This window comes from Acomys minous (assembly GCF_964271855.1).
Source record: "Acomys minous genome assembly, chromosome: 1".
NCBI classification, from domain to species: domain Eukaryota; kingdom Metazoa; phylum Chordata; class Mammalia; order Rodentia; family Muridae; genus Acomys; species Acomys minous.
Window position 1 is genome coordinate 138787622 of NC_140483.1, and position 14513 is coordinate 138802134.

General features: G+C 45.5%; 1 protein-coding gene across 2 annotated transcripts in view; it reads left to right on the plus strand.

Annotated features, from left to right (window-relative positions):
• The window catches only part of BACH2 (BTB domain and CNC homolog 2), a 349262-nt gene that overhangs the window by 68932 nt on the left and 265817 nt on the right, over positions 1-14513 (plus strand). For both annotated transcript variants that reach the window (XM_084779400.1, XM_084779401.1), the window contains one exon: positions 12558-12667. The gene's annotated coding sequence lies outside the window, so the exon portion shown is untranslated. The remainder of the gene's footprint in view (positions 1-12557; positions 12668-14513) is intronic.

A 14513-nucleotide genomic window follows, 5' to 3' on the forward strand; every position in this document is an offset into this window, starting at 1 on the left:
TGAGACTGACGTCGAGCAGATTGAATGCTGAGGCAAGCATGCGTTTGCTTGTGCATGTGTGTGTGTGTGTGTGTGTGTGTGTGTGTGTGTATGTGCGTGTGCACACATGTGTGATTTAAAGCCTTGCAGTTAGCATGTGAAGGGACTATGAAGGACAGCACAGCAAACCCTGGATCTGTCAAGAATGTACCTATTTTTAACATGCTGGATCCAATGTCAGCACTCAGAGGAGATGGGGAAGCGGGTCGAGGATGTGGGGGGTAAGACTGACTTGTAGAGATTCTGACGATGTAAAGGAGCCTCTGGCGTGTTTACAGTTCAGCTGTGGATTCTTAATGGCTCCACCACTGCCAGGCCAGGTAACATTTTCTTTGCATGTGATGAATGGCAGAGGATTTTTTTTTGCAAGGGAACCAAACGAGCTGAGAGGGGGGGGGGGAGGAAGGGAAGACGACGGGGGGGGGGCGGGGGGGGGGAAGAGAGGAAAAGAAACACACAGCTCCGGAGGGATACAGCCCTTGCTTTGCAGTTGCCTATGTGGATAGAAACCAGATGGCATGCTGGAACACCCGCTTGGCTATCTGAGGAGCCAAACATATGGCTAATGGTGGGGAGAGAGTGCCTCAGCGCCAGAGCTTTGCTGATGTTTCATATTACAGATTGTAACAGTGTGTCATTACATCGCAAACCTAAGTGCTTAATACCCACTGCAGGCGCTGGCCATACACTTACAAGAAGGACTTTTAACTCTTTGCTGGCTCTGAGCGGAGGAGTGACATCATAGATAAGGCTGAAAATGTCTGGTGTGGAGGAGAATTATGCAGTGGAAACAACATTGTTTTAAAAAGTGGGGAGCCTTTGCTCCACTGAATTCAGCTATTTTATACAAGTCTCCATAACCCCCCCTTTCCCTGTTTGTGACACACACACACACACACACACACACACACACACACACACACACACGAGAGAGAGAGAGAGAGAGAGAGAGAGAGAGAGAGAGAGAGAGAGAGAGAGAGAGAGAGAGAGAGGCGGGGGGGGGGGGGCGGTGGGGAGAGAAACTAAAATTGAAATTCAGGCTGTGTCACCCACCCTGGTAGGTTAAACATCTCCTTCACCTGGAAGCCACACCACTGCACTTAGAGGTCGCACATTTCAAGTTTCTGTTCGGGAAGCTTCGGGCAACAGCAGGTCTGTGTTATCTGAGGAGCTGCTGAGCCCATTCATCTGCTTTTCACAGCCCGCTTCCTTTTATTTTTAGCCAGATCCGTCAGGCCTGACAGGCGGGTAATTCGAGCCAGAGGAAGGGCAGCGCTCCAGGTCCTTTCCACAAAGCAATTCTTCTCCTCCCTCCTGGGAGGGCTCCAGACTTGGCCTGCTCCAGGCAGATGGATTTGTTGAGTCATGTGAGATCATTTACACAAAAACACAGTGAGTGGGACAGTGGGAATAGGGAGAAAGAAAGAAAGAAAGAAAGAAAGAAAGAAAGAAAGAAAGAAAGGGGGAAGGAAAGAAAGAAAAGAAAGAGAAAGAAAGGAAGGAAGAAAGGAAGAAAGAAAGAGAGCCAGGCAAGCCAAAGTAGAAAGGAGGGAGAGCAGGGACGCTCTGGGCCTGCAGCATGCTGCCCAGTGCAGGAATTTTGCAGCAGGCAGCTAGACTGAGGAATGCCTTAGAGTCACTTGTATATAAGGTAATGTCTAGTTTACAGCTTGGGCGGAGCCAGACTAGACGCTCTCTCCTCTTTTCAGCAGAGGAAAGGAGTCCGGGAAACTTTTACTGTTTTTAAAAGCAGCACTCAGTAACAAAGACCACACTGTGGCTGCGCTGGTTCCAGTAGCGGTAACCGGCCATTGGGCTGGTTTAGAGAAAATGAGTTTGCTCTGTGATGTAATACAAGTTTGCTTTGTCCTGACGCCAGCGTGACTGAGGACGCAGAGGAGGGAGAAGAGGAAAATTGGAACAGGGCTTTTGGTTAATGGTTTCCAGAGATCTTTGAGAGCACTTGAGTGGTGGGAGGAAAGTGGATATTGTGGAGAATTGCTGCGAGGTATACCATAATTACGGTAGGTGAAACCGAGTCATTACTATGGTTTCCATGCTCACGCTGACTTGAACAACACATCTGAAATGCCGAGGAAGGCATCATTTCCCCTGCCATGGCGTTTGCTTTCCTTTAGCATTTGGACAGTAAGAAAAGCCAGATTCTTGATTGTGGGAAACAGTTAGCGTCACGAATCAGTTTTGCTTACTATTTGTACCACAAGCCTTTAAAACTGTCCGGTTAAACTGTCCCTGCTCGTTCATGAAGTCTGAGCTCCCTTAGATACAATAGTGCAGGAATTTTCCTTGTTTTGCAGAGAAGGCTTCTTAAGAGAAAAATGTACATACTTCTGTAAAAAAGCTCTCCATGAGGAGAATAGGAAACACACACAGAAACCTGAAATGGAAAATTAGAAATGAGGGGCATTTCATAGGAAGTATCCCTAGCCCTGCAGTGTTGACTCCACCGTGTAGCTACCCCTCCTTTTTAGCCACCCTAGAATTATAGGTCAACTTCACCATGGTGGCTCATATTTTGTTCACATTTTAAAAGTTGCAACATTTTGCCAGTGTTTTGAGGCGGAAATACGTTTAAGTTGCCTGTGTGGCTTTAGTAATTCTGGGAACGGAGCTCATGCGTTCCTGCTGCTGCCTGTCACCAGTGAACTGGAGTAGTCAGCGTTCAGATACAACCTCACCTTGAATAAACACAGCACTCAGAACGCTGCTGATCAAACGCTCTGTGGTTCACACCCCCTCCACCTGCCTTCAAGCTGCTCCAGGGATCTCACTGTGACGAGTTACAGGCCAGCTTTGGATATTTTGCTTAAAAAAAAAAAAAAAAAGAGCTAGTACATTTTTTGTGTGGTTAAGATGCATTTTGTGAAATTGAGATGTAATATGAATAAATTAATAAAATATAAAAAATCAAAAAACAAAACAAAACTAACAAAAAGATGCATTTTGGGAATCCCAAACTACATACAGCAACATTATCATTATCATTATTTTGAAGTGGCTTTGTTTTGACCCTACTTTTTAGTCTCTGAATCTTCCCTCTATATGATAGCACCTGTTTCAGCGTCACTGGTCATTTGGACCAGGTATGTTATGGAATCTGTTCTATAGGTGGGAGAGTAGGGATCTGAGTAGCATATCAGTCTTCCACACATTCATAAATATCCCCAATGGGGCAAAGTCAACCCTGTCACCCTGGCAGAGAAATACTGTTGTGTGCCCCCACCACCATGTATGTGTGTGTGTGTGTGTGTATAAGTATGTATGTATGTGTTTATGTCTGTGTGTATAGGTGTGTGTGTGTGTGTGTGTGTGTGTGTGTGTGTGTAGGTGTGTGTATGTGCGTGTATGTGTGTGTGTGCAGGTGTGTGTAGGTGTGTGTGTAGGTGTGTGTGTGTGTGTAGGTGTGTGTATGTGCGTGTATGTGTGTATGTGCAGGTGTGTGTAGGTGTGTGTGTAGGTGTGTGTGTGTGTGTGTGTGTGTATATGTGTATGTAGGCATGTGTTCTGCTGAAGGCCAATCCCAAGTCCTCATGCATACTGTATCAGTAACTTTTCTTCAGCTGTGATTAAATACCATGACCAAGGCAACTTATATTAAAGAGTTTATTTTGGCTCATGCTTCCAAGGTGTTAGAGTCCGTAATGACAAGGGTGGCATGGCAGCAGGCAGCAGGAACAGGAAACTGAGACCTTATACCTTGAACCCCAAGCATGAAGCAGTGAGATCTAACGGGAAGTGATGGAGGCTTTTTAATTTCAAAGCCTGCCCCAGTGACGTACTTCCTCCTGCAAGGCTGCACTGCCTAAACGTCTCTAAACAGTGCTACAGACTGGGGACCAAGTGTCCAAATGCTTAAGACCGTGGGGGTCATTTCTTGTTCATACCACAGCACATGTTGGATCTACGCTTCACAACTGAGCTTGCACTCTACGATGTCATAGAAAGTTTCCTAAGTAGCAAACAGAGAATTTTAGGGAGAAAACACACACACCCTCCCGCACACTGAGACCTGGAATGTGTTCTTGCAGAATGGCCCCTTCTGTACTCTGGCCTTAGCAGGTGGAATCCTTCAAGGCTGCCTGCCCCGCAGGACTTTCCCAGAGCTACACCAGAGGAAATAGCCCAACTGTCGGAGCCTTGGAATGTTGACATAACAGCAAGGGAAATGTCTCACTGTAGCAGCACACAGGACTAGGGCCTCAAGCTCACCGACTTTGTATGCCACCCCAGAAAGAGGGAAAGGCCACCGACACAAGGTTTGTCAGGAGCAGACTTCCTTCCCCTGTCCCCTTAGGAAGGAATGTACAGCTTCCCACAGGAGAAGCAGGCACCCACCAGTCCCTTGAGCACTTGTTGGAGGATGCAGTCAGCCCCGCAGTGGTACTAGTGACACAGTGGTGTGACTATGCCTTGGCTCTGTGTCTTGTCCCTTTGCCTCTTATCTCAGCAGCATTAGCCTTCTATCATCCAGTTGTAAATCATAGCAAAGTAAATATAAGGCTGTTTTCTTTCCACAGAACAGAGAGTGAGCACAGAGATGACTTGCCTCATTAGAATAGTCTCCTGGAAGGCTGGTGCGAAGAGTGGGTCGACAGCTAGCCCCTAGCTATTTGTCAGCTCTTCCTCACCTGACATTGGTCATTAGGAGAAAGAGTTAAAGAGGAATATAGCTGATACGACAAAGAGTATATTTCTGGGTCTGTCCTGAACAGTAGCCAAGTGGGCACATGTGGGACATAAAGTATGGCAGAATTGAGTTTTAGGAAACCCTAGAACTGGACATTTCCAGCAGATGAGTATATACTCAGCAGACACGAGCTGACCCAGTGTTTGATGACCTCTCTCACCACATGCACATAAATCTTAGGTATGTTCAATAAAGTAAAAAAAAAATTGAGTATATGAGCTCTCGAGGTGCTGGGAGACCCTGATGCCACTGGCTGTCGTGTATAGGGATTGCTGTCAGTGCTCGGTTCTGGTGCTCAGCAGTGGAGCCATGTGCTGAGGGTAAGAATTTCCTCTGAAGAAGCATGTCTGGATAAATCTGAGATTTCATTGCCAGCATGGTTGGTGACAAACTATTTTGATTTTGAAAGTGGTTCAGACCCTGAAAGCACTTGGGCTGTGGTCAAACCAAACCTTATCTTTGTGGAATAGTTTAACAAGCCAGCACGTGGTGGTGTTGACTCAGAGAGGACAGGCCATGCTAAGATGGAGCCGGTCATGTAAAAGCACAGAGCCTGCGCCCCAAGAGAGCTGAGCCGAGCTAACAGATCGTCTCTGAGGCTGCCTTGCACCCAAGCCTGTCATGCCGGGTAGAGGAGCCTATCCTGGGAATCCCAGAGGAACAAGACAGTAGAACCATTCTAGGCTTCCAAGGCGGGCAGATTTAAGCTGCACATACCACCTCCTGTTAAGGCGACTGCCTCTCTGTACAACTTGTTGTCCAGGTCTGCCTGAGAGGAAGATGGGTCCTGTAATTGTGACCTTTGATGGAAGAGTGAGCTGGCTTTTCTAAAGACATGCTTCCTAATATTTTTTCTTGACAGCACTCCCTCTTTAGTGGGGCATTTAGAAGTAACCCACTAGGCTGTTACTCCAGATGCCCACCAAAGCACAGATAATGGACTTGCCGGAAATACTCAATCCCTCGAGAGAGAAGGAAGCGCTAGCATTCTACCATCACACGTTGGTTGACATTTCCTGGGGAGACACGGACACGAGTCACTGACAGTAGACTAGAGGATGACTCCACCCACGTCTAGCTTTGTGAGTGGTGAGCTGATTGAGGTCACTTACATGAGTGTAGGTGAAGGGTTGTGTGGTGGTCTGAAGGAGAATGCCCCCATAGGCTCGGACATGTGAGTGCTTGTTGGTCGAACTGCTTGGGAAGGATTAGGAAATGTGGCCTTGTTCGGTTTTCATTTCTCTGTCTGTCTCTCTGTCTCTGTCTCTCTTTGTCTGTCTGTCTGTCTGTCTGTCTGTCTGTCTCTCTCTCTCTCTATCTATCTATCTATCTCTGTCTCTGTCTCTGTCTCTCTTTGTCTGTCTGTCTGTCTGCCTGTCTGTCTGTCTGTCTCTCTCTCTCTCTCTCTCTCTCTCTCTCTCTCTCTCTCTCTCTCTCTCTCTCTCTCTCTGTCTGTCTCAATGCCTGGTGCCTGGGGATCACGATGTGAGGTCCCAGCTACCACTCCAGTGCTGTCCCTACCTGCCGACTACCATGCACCCACCTCGATGGCCATGGGCTCTAACCCTCTGAAATCGTAAGCCCCAAGTAAACTTTCTTCTATCAGTTGCCTTAGTCATGATGTCTCTTCACAGCAACAGAAAAGTAACTAAGACAGGTTGGTTACAGAAGCATGGATGTCTCAAACATACCTGCATCACCAGAAAGCCCAGCTTGAGCCTCATCCTGGAGCTCCCTGCATGACTTAACTGTTGCTCAGCCTGACCGAAAGTCTCCTCTCCCAGAAGTTGTTACTGCTTATGTAGCCTCTGAGAAGACCCTTGTGACTCTTGTGAGTTTTAGGAACTTCCTAATACTTAGGGGTTTTGTTTCTTCTTGAGTCTTGTAAATGTCATTTACCTGCTGAGTCCCTAAGGAGCTTCCTCTCAGATAGCAGTAATGCAATCTGAAGGAAATTGCTAGATAACACACCTGGTAATCTGGGTATGGTTGGTAAACCTTCATCCTAGATGAGTGAAATTCAGACTTCCCATCCAAAATAGTCAAATGGAGAGTTTCTTAGTATGTCTGACAGCCACCCAGTGATACACTTTTCAGTGGCATGTGCCATTGACAAACAAATAATTAAATCCCAACTCCCGTGTATCAATAGGGTGATGGGATCTCTTTCATTCATAAAAAGAACGATGTTCCTAGTAGGATGAGAACAGTGCTCTAGCAGCTGACATGGCACCATTCTTCTTAGGTGGAGACGCTTTGGTAGTTTATCCTTATTTTTCATGTAGTCTCAAAATATATTCTGGCCAAGTGAGAAGTAAATATAGATATTAGCATTGTAACATTAGAAGATGACAGAATGAAGGAAAATGAGCTCAGCTGATGCCAGATAAGAGAAAAACTGGCTTAAGCATTGTGATTAAATTTAACTCAACTATTTAGTGTCTATTGTACGAGGTAGTGTCAGCAAGTGCTGGGAATTTGACAGCTACACAGACCAGACAAGTTTATTTTCTCTTGAAATGCTTATAATCCAATAGGATGATTGAAAGTGATTGCCTATTTGCAATTTTATGCGGAATACAGTTGTGCCGAGCAGGGGATGGGGGACAGAAGAGAGAAGAGCTGTCTTAACGCCAGTGCTGTTTATCAGGCACCTTTCCCTCATGTTACAGCATTTGGTTCTTAGGACAGTCGTGAGCGGTATGAGAATTTACCCCATTTTTGAGGAAGATGGAACTAAGATTTAATCTCATATTCCACTCACATTCCAAAAGATAGCTGAAGGTCAGATCAACTGTATTGTCCACAACTCTAATTTTCTTTGTTGCTGTGAGGAAATACTGTAGCCAAACACAGCCTGAGGGAGAAAAAGGGTTATTCACTTTACAGTTCTGTGTCCCAGTTCATCATGGAGGAAAGTTTGCTATTCTATATAATATTACTTCCAACTAAGGAACTCACCTTACCGCCAAGGAAATACAGCAGAACCATGAAGGAAGTTGCTCGCTCGCTGGCTCACAGGCTAGCTGATACACAGATTTCTTACACAGTCCAACATCAGTTAACAAATAGAAACAGTCCCCCAACAAACGCCCTCAGTCTTATCTAGGCAATCCCTCAATCAAGTGCTCTTTTCAGGTGACCCTAATCTATGCCAGTTGATTGTTAAAGCACACCGGGACACCACCAAGCCCTGCTTCCGTTGCTCCCCTCAGAGACTTCTACGCCTCACAAAGCCACAGCAGCACAGCCCTGGAAAAGCAAGCAGACGGGCTAAGCACGTCCACTCCGGAAATGTAAAGCGATGGAGAATCCTCCATCTGAACTCAAAGGTGGTAGGTGGGAGATGATGTACGCTAGCCCCCTGTATCCCACTCCTAAATCTCAAAGTGTAGCACACGTCTCTAACATTGAGTGGGGAAGATGTGTTATACGAGCCGTTTCCTGACTTTCTTGAAGCTTATGAGCTTTGGGCACATGTGCCATGCTCCTTCTTGGCTGGGATGAGCACCAAGTGGCAGACTCGGTAATCATTACTGCCTTCATGGCCTGGCCATTTGTTCATATCGTTCCTTCTGTATTCTCATTTTTGGCAGTCACTAAGTCATGAGAAGCAGCTGGGACAGGTAACCTCTTTAGAGGCAGATCGGCTTTTGGTAGTGGAAATGTTGAGGCTAAACATTGGTTACCTGGCAGTTCTACCTTCCAGTTACCTGGAAGTCTCTAGCATGTGTACCAGGAAAGGTTATGTGAAAGTACTGTTCCTCTCTCTGCCAGATCAGATCCTTCGTTACTCTCAGGCATCCCTTCATTGTAACTGTTGTTTCCTTGTCCATGTCACAGCTTTCTAGTTAAAACCCAGAATATTAATTTCTAATCACATCCTTTACCCCTGGGGGGAAAAGGCCATGGTAACAGTTGTGGGGAGGTGCTCCTGTCTTTGTGGCTTTGCATGAGTGCAGGAATGGACACTGTTCAGCCAGAGCTGTGGTACTGTGTGCTTGCTGCCTCAGTATGAGCTCAGTGAGGACACTGCCACTCCGAAGAACCAGAGCTTCACACCCAGAAGCACCTGCAGAGTCCTCAGGCAGCCCAGCCTTGCCTCTCTGCCTCTTCAGGAACATTGCAATAAGCATCCTCAGAAGAGGAGTGGTAGGGAAGGATCTTTCTTTGTTTTATCCTCCAGGTACTTAGAATCCCAGCACCATGTGCCTTAGAATGGAAGGGAAATTGGATAATTTATGAAATGCATTGGCTTCATGTTGATTTAGTCTTGGGCAATGGTTCCAGTTCAAGGCTGTCAGGATTTGACTGAAGAAACATTTGAAGTACTCTGATGCTAAAAACAGAACGCAGGAAACTAGGCTTTTTACTCATCTGCTCTTCTGATTGTCCAAGCTCCTAAGTCTGGTTTTTGTTTTGTTTTGTTGTTGTTGTTGGTGGTGGTGGTTTTTTGTTTTTGTTTTGTTGTTGTTGTTGTTGTTGTTTTGTTTTGTTTTGTTTTGTTTTAGCATTTCTCCCAGACTCTGCTCTGTCTTTTCTCTCTGAAGTCTGTTCATCTTTTTACTTCTTCAGCCACTCCTACCTAAAAGTCCTTGGTCTGTCTTACGCCTAGTCCGTTGTTTGCACGCAGCTGACCATAGTGTAAGGAATAGGATGGCCAGAGTGTAGTGTAGGGATAAGGATGGGCAAGAGAACCCATGCTGGTCAGAGCACATGCATCTGAAAGCCAGTGAGTGACAACAGCCTTAGTTAGCACCGTGAAGAGTGGAAGGAATGCTCGCTTGTTTTAGCCTATATCCCTTTGGAGTTCCTGAGCTACCCAGCCTTGAGACAAGGCTTCTAGAATAAACAAATGGGGAGGGAGAGAAGCACTGGAGAGGGGAGAAGAGCCCAAGTCAGCATATTCCATTCACGGCTGTCAGTATCAGCAGCATTTTCGAGGGCCAAGACATGGCACACAAAGACACAGCCCTTGACACCCTTAAGCTCTCCTTAGAGTTAGGAGAGTGGAATCAAGCTGGCTTATTCTGTCCTTGTCATACCTCAAAGAACCTTAGCAGTGATCCAGGGAAAGCAGATGTCTCACTGTAGGTGGAGGTTGTTGGTCAATAGTGGTGGAACAGGTAGACCCAGTCTTCCCCTTTCTCCAACTCCCACTTGCTGATGCTCAAGACGCCCAAACCATGAGAGTACATAACCCTAGAAATGCCACGGGATGTGGGATTCTCATCAGGAGCCCAGGTCTCCTAGTCTCCAACTTGGCTGGTGAGGGGCAATTGGCCATATCGCCAATGCTATTTTATTTGCTTACCTGACCCTTAGTTTTCACTGATTTTGGGTCTTTCAACCCTACCTCTACCTGTATACCCCCTTCATTCCTACCCTCACCCATTCCCTCCTTCCTTTTCTCTCTCCCTCCCTGAAACTGGGGCTTAAACCTAGTGCTTTTAGCATCCTGAGCAGGCTCTCTACCCCCCCCCCACCCCGGAGCTACAGCCCTGTCCCCTGCTTTCTTCTTTTATTTTCCATGTCCCCAGTCCCGCATGCTTAGCATACTTCCTTCTACTCACCTTGAGTGATTACACTTCATTAGCCTTTTAGCTGTGTAAGGTTGAACACAGACTTTATTACCCACAGGATCAGTTCTGTTAGATCAGCTGAATAGTTAAACACATGACATAGGGGATTGGTTTGCTCAAAGCACCCTTTAAATCTATACTTAGTTTTGTTCAATACTAGAGGATTTCAACTTCTTAAAAGATAAAAAGGAAATATTTAGAACTTGAGAGACGACACCTTTGAATCTGCTGTGATAATCTGGGGCAGCTTCTGTCTTAATGCTTTGTACTTAAGAAGGGCAGGTTGTGTTTTCACGTTGTAGGTTTTTCTGTGCTGCTCCATAGCCATGTTGGTTACAGGACAGCCGGATTTTTCCATGTTTCAAAGGAGGTGGGAAATATTTGATAGAACAAAGGCGGTGTTTCTGTTTGCTGCCCACAAGTGAACTGACCCAGTTTCTAAAAGTGTCATCTGTTCTCCAAGGTATTTTTTTGTTAAGAGTGGTCATTGACTGGTGTACACATGTGCACTTATTTTATTGACAGACATTGGTTTCGTTTTTATCTATGATTTTTGTGCAGGCTTTAATTCCATAGTATCTCAAAATGAAGTCACTTATAGCCTAGAATCTACTGCTTATTATAACATGACCAAAAAGAGTTTTTACAGCCTTGTGTCTAGCTAGGTACACTATTCCTTAGATTAAATATCAAAAAGCTTAGTGTACCCTGTAGCAACTAAACAGCTATGTGGCATTCCCAATAACAGCCTAAACAAATCTTTAGCCCTGGGGCTGTGGGGACATCTCAGTGCTTACAGTGCTTGTTGTACAAGCATGAAAATCTCAGTTTGAACCCCATAACTCATGTTAAGAGCTAGGCATGGCAGCGCTTGACAGTGCACACCTTGAACCTCAGCTGTAGACAGCAGAAATAGGAGGACCCAGGGGGCGGGGAGCTGGCCAGCCAGTCTAGCCCATAGGTGAGCTACAGGTTCAGTTACAAAAGAACAAAAACAAAAACAAAAAACCTGTCTCAATAATAAGGTGGAGAATACTTTAAGACGCCAAACCCACATGTACATGCATGAGCAGGAGTACCTATGTGTACACACATGTTCTCAACTCTTCCCACCCAACACACACACAAACACAAACTAAAAAAATTTAAACCCTGCTATTACAATATTTCTATTTTTTTAATTAAAACCATCAAAGACATTGTGTAACAATTACCCAAGTTGTTATTCAGAGGGCGTGTACCATCCTTGACTCCCTGAGTGAGAGTAAAGAACTCTCTGTGTCATTAGTATTTCCCTCAAAGAAGTTTTAGCCTGGCTTGGGTGGGAATGGTGTACATGTAAGGGACATAAGAACCCTGGGGTAGGGACAAGGAGGGACAAGACAGTTAGCTTACTGAGAACTGTGTGTTCAGGTTCTAGGGAATCAGGGGCCATGAATGCTGGGTTAGTCAGGTATCTGGTCAAGCATCTTTGTCTGCCGGTTAGGACCTTGTGCCTATTTCCTGTGTGCCAATGTGAATAATAAAGTGACATTTCGTGACGTTAGACATCTCTGTAAGGCACAGGGACAAGCTTTCCAGCTATGTGATAGGCTGGTATATTACGTACATGTGTTAAGTAAGAAACAACATATATAGAATTTCTACTGTAAAGCTCAGAAATCCATGAACCACTGCTTCTGGTAATTCAATTATTTCTCACAACTTTCATTCACTTTTTAGTCGATTAGATACTGAAATTCTATGCCTTTGAAGCCACTGTTTCCCAGACATTGTATACCTATGAGATGTCTGTGTAGACATACCCTGCAGAGCTGGCATGCTGGGATCCGTCCTGTACTATTGCTGTGTGTTGTTACTGATGAGGCTGATGTGACACTTCCTTTGGCATCTCTGCGATGGCAGTCACATCACCTTCTCTCCTGATTTATAAGACAAACAGAAAACAAAACAAAAGTAACATGATGTTCACTGAATAGTAATGTGTGTGGATTAAGAATTTATCCTTTGAAAACACGGTCATTTTTATAGCAATAGATAGTGTCAATATGTGTGCTGCCTACATTGCTCTCCCTGTTGCCCTGAGCACTGAGTGCGCAGTTGACACACGTGGCTGCCCTTCGGAGTAGCATGAGAGACTGTAGTTATGACAGAGAGTTCTACTGGACGAAGGGCTTCACTGAGCTTCCCTGGGCCTAATGGGTTTCTTGCTTATGTTTACGATGCAGCTGTTGTCTGCTTCAGGAAGTGAGGATTCTGGAACAAGAAGGACTTTCAGGAGCTGCTTCACACTGTGACATGTCTGATCCCTTGTGCCTGTCCCTGCAGCATGAACAAGGTAAGGGATACTTTGAATATGCTTTTGAATTTTTCCGTATCATGATTTTCTTGAACATATATGTCGGTTTATGGCCTGAGGAGGTTGCTTTTCCTGCCACTAAAGTTTCAGGCGTTGGGTAGTCCTGTAATGCCCACAAGCCATCTTTTTGGCAGGGTGCAGGAGCTCCTGGCCACTACATGACTTATGGGCCTCTAGAGTATCCCTTGCAGTTCCCAGTGGTATTTGAGAGGAGAAAGATTGGCTGTTTGTATGACTTTGCTGACATGTATGTTGAAGAATTAGGCTGTGGTGCCAGACTTCCCGAGACGACTATCAGTTTTGCCAGACCTCAGGCAAATGGCCTAACTTCTTGGTGCCTCTTTTTCCCATGTGAAAAATGCTGATAATTGTGGATGAAATGTGCTATCTCCTGCCACTTGCCTTGAATAGTGTCTGTCTATATTATAGGCCTCTTAGAAACATTTGCCTTTGTTTTGATGTTGGGATACTGTTAGCCCATAGACATAGCTGCAAGAGAGTCTAGCAAGTATGTACAATAATTTCCACTTGTTCTCTGATTGATTTGCTTAGCAATGACTGATTTACCAGATGGGCATGTTAGGAATAAGTGATAAGTAAGGTTTGGATTGAGCTTCTAGCAGGTGGCTGACTATTTCAGGTTTGAGTTTTCTTTTTTTTTTTTTTTTTTTTTTTTTTTGGTTTTTCGAGACAGGGTTTCTCTGTGTAGCCTTGGCCATCCTGGACTCACTTTGTAGACCAGGCTGGCCTTGAACTCGCAGCGATCCGCCTGCCTCTGCCTCCCAAGTGCTGGGATTAAAGGCGTGTGCCACCACGCCCGGCTCAAGTTTTCTAATGAGGTATGTACCAGATGCCCCCAGAGGCACAGAAGAAACTTCCAGATCTGTGACTGTCTTAGGTTTCTATTGCTGGGATAAACACTGTGACCAAAAGCAACTCGGGGGAGGAGAATGTTTATTTGGCTTATAGGTTATGATCCATCATCAGGGGAAGCCAAGGCAGGAACTGAGCCAGAGACCAGAGAGGAATACTGTTTCCTGGCTTGCTTTCATGGTTTGCTCAGCTCGCTTGCTTATACAACCCAGAACCACCTGCTCAGGTACTCCCCACAGTGGTCTGGGTCCTCCCAAGCCAACCATTGATCAAGAAAGTGCCCTACCGACTAGCTTTTAGGCAATCTGATCCAGGCAGTTCCTCAACTGAGATTCTTCTTCCCAGATACCTGTAGCTTGTGTTCAAGTTAGTTGACAAAACCGAACCAAACCAAACCAGGATAGGGACCTAGAAAGGACAGTACAGAGGAAGTCAAATTCTGAGTTGGAACCAGGCTGGTAAATGGCAGTTCCCTGGTTAGATAATGTAGAACCAGGAACTACAGGTAGAGGGGAAAGCCTGTGCTTGGGTACAAAGGCAAATGAGAAAGTCTGGTATGTTTGGCATGCCTGCAGGAAAGTCATCTTTTCAGGACACTTGGCACTGTGGCAAGGAAACTCTGCAGTGGGTGACTGTCTTCTGCATTTTAGGATTTTCACTGGTATCCCTTTCCTCCTATTCTAGAGACAACAACAGAAGTTGTTCCCTGGTATTTATTTCCCAGTGTCCATTGGCAAAAATCACCTCCGGTTGACAACTATAGCAGTAGTGGCCAGTGGCCATGTCTGAGCTCGGTGATGGAGGGAAGGCCAGCTCTTGAGCCACAAACCAATGTGAAACAAAAGATGGAGGCTTCAAACCCCCCCCCCCAAAAAAAACAAAAACAAAAGGCAGATGTGTCATGACATAATCTATGGGTTGTGGCAGAGTTATACAACACTTAGGTGTGTTT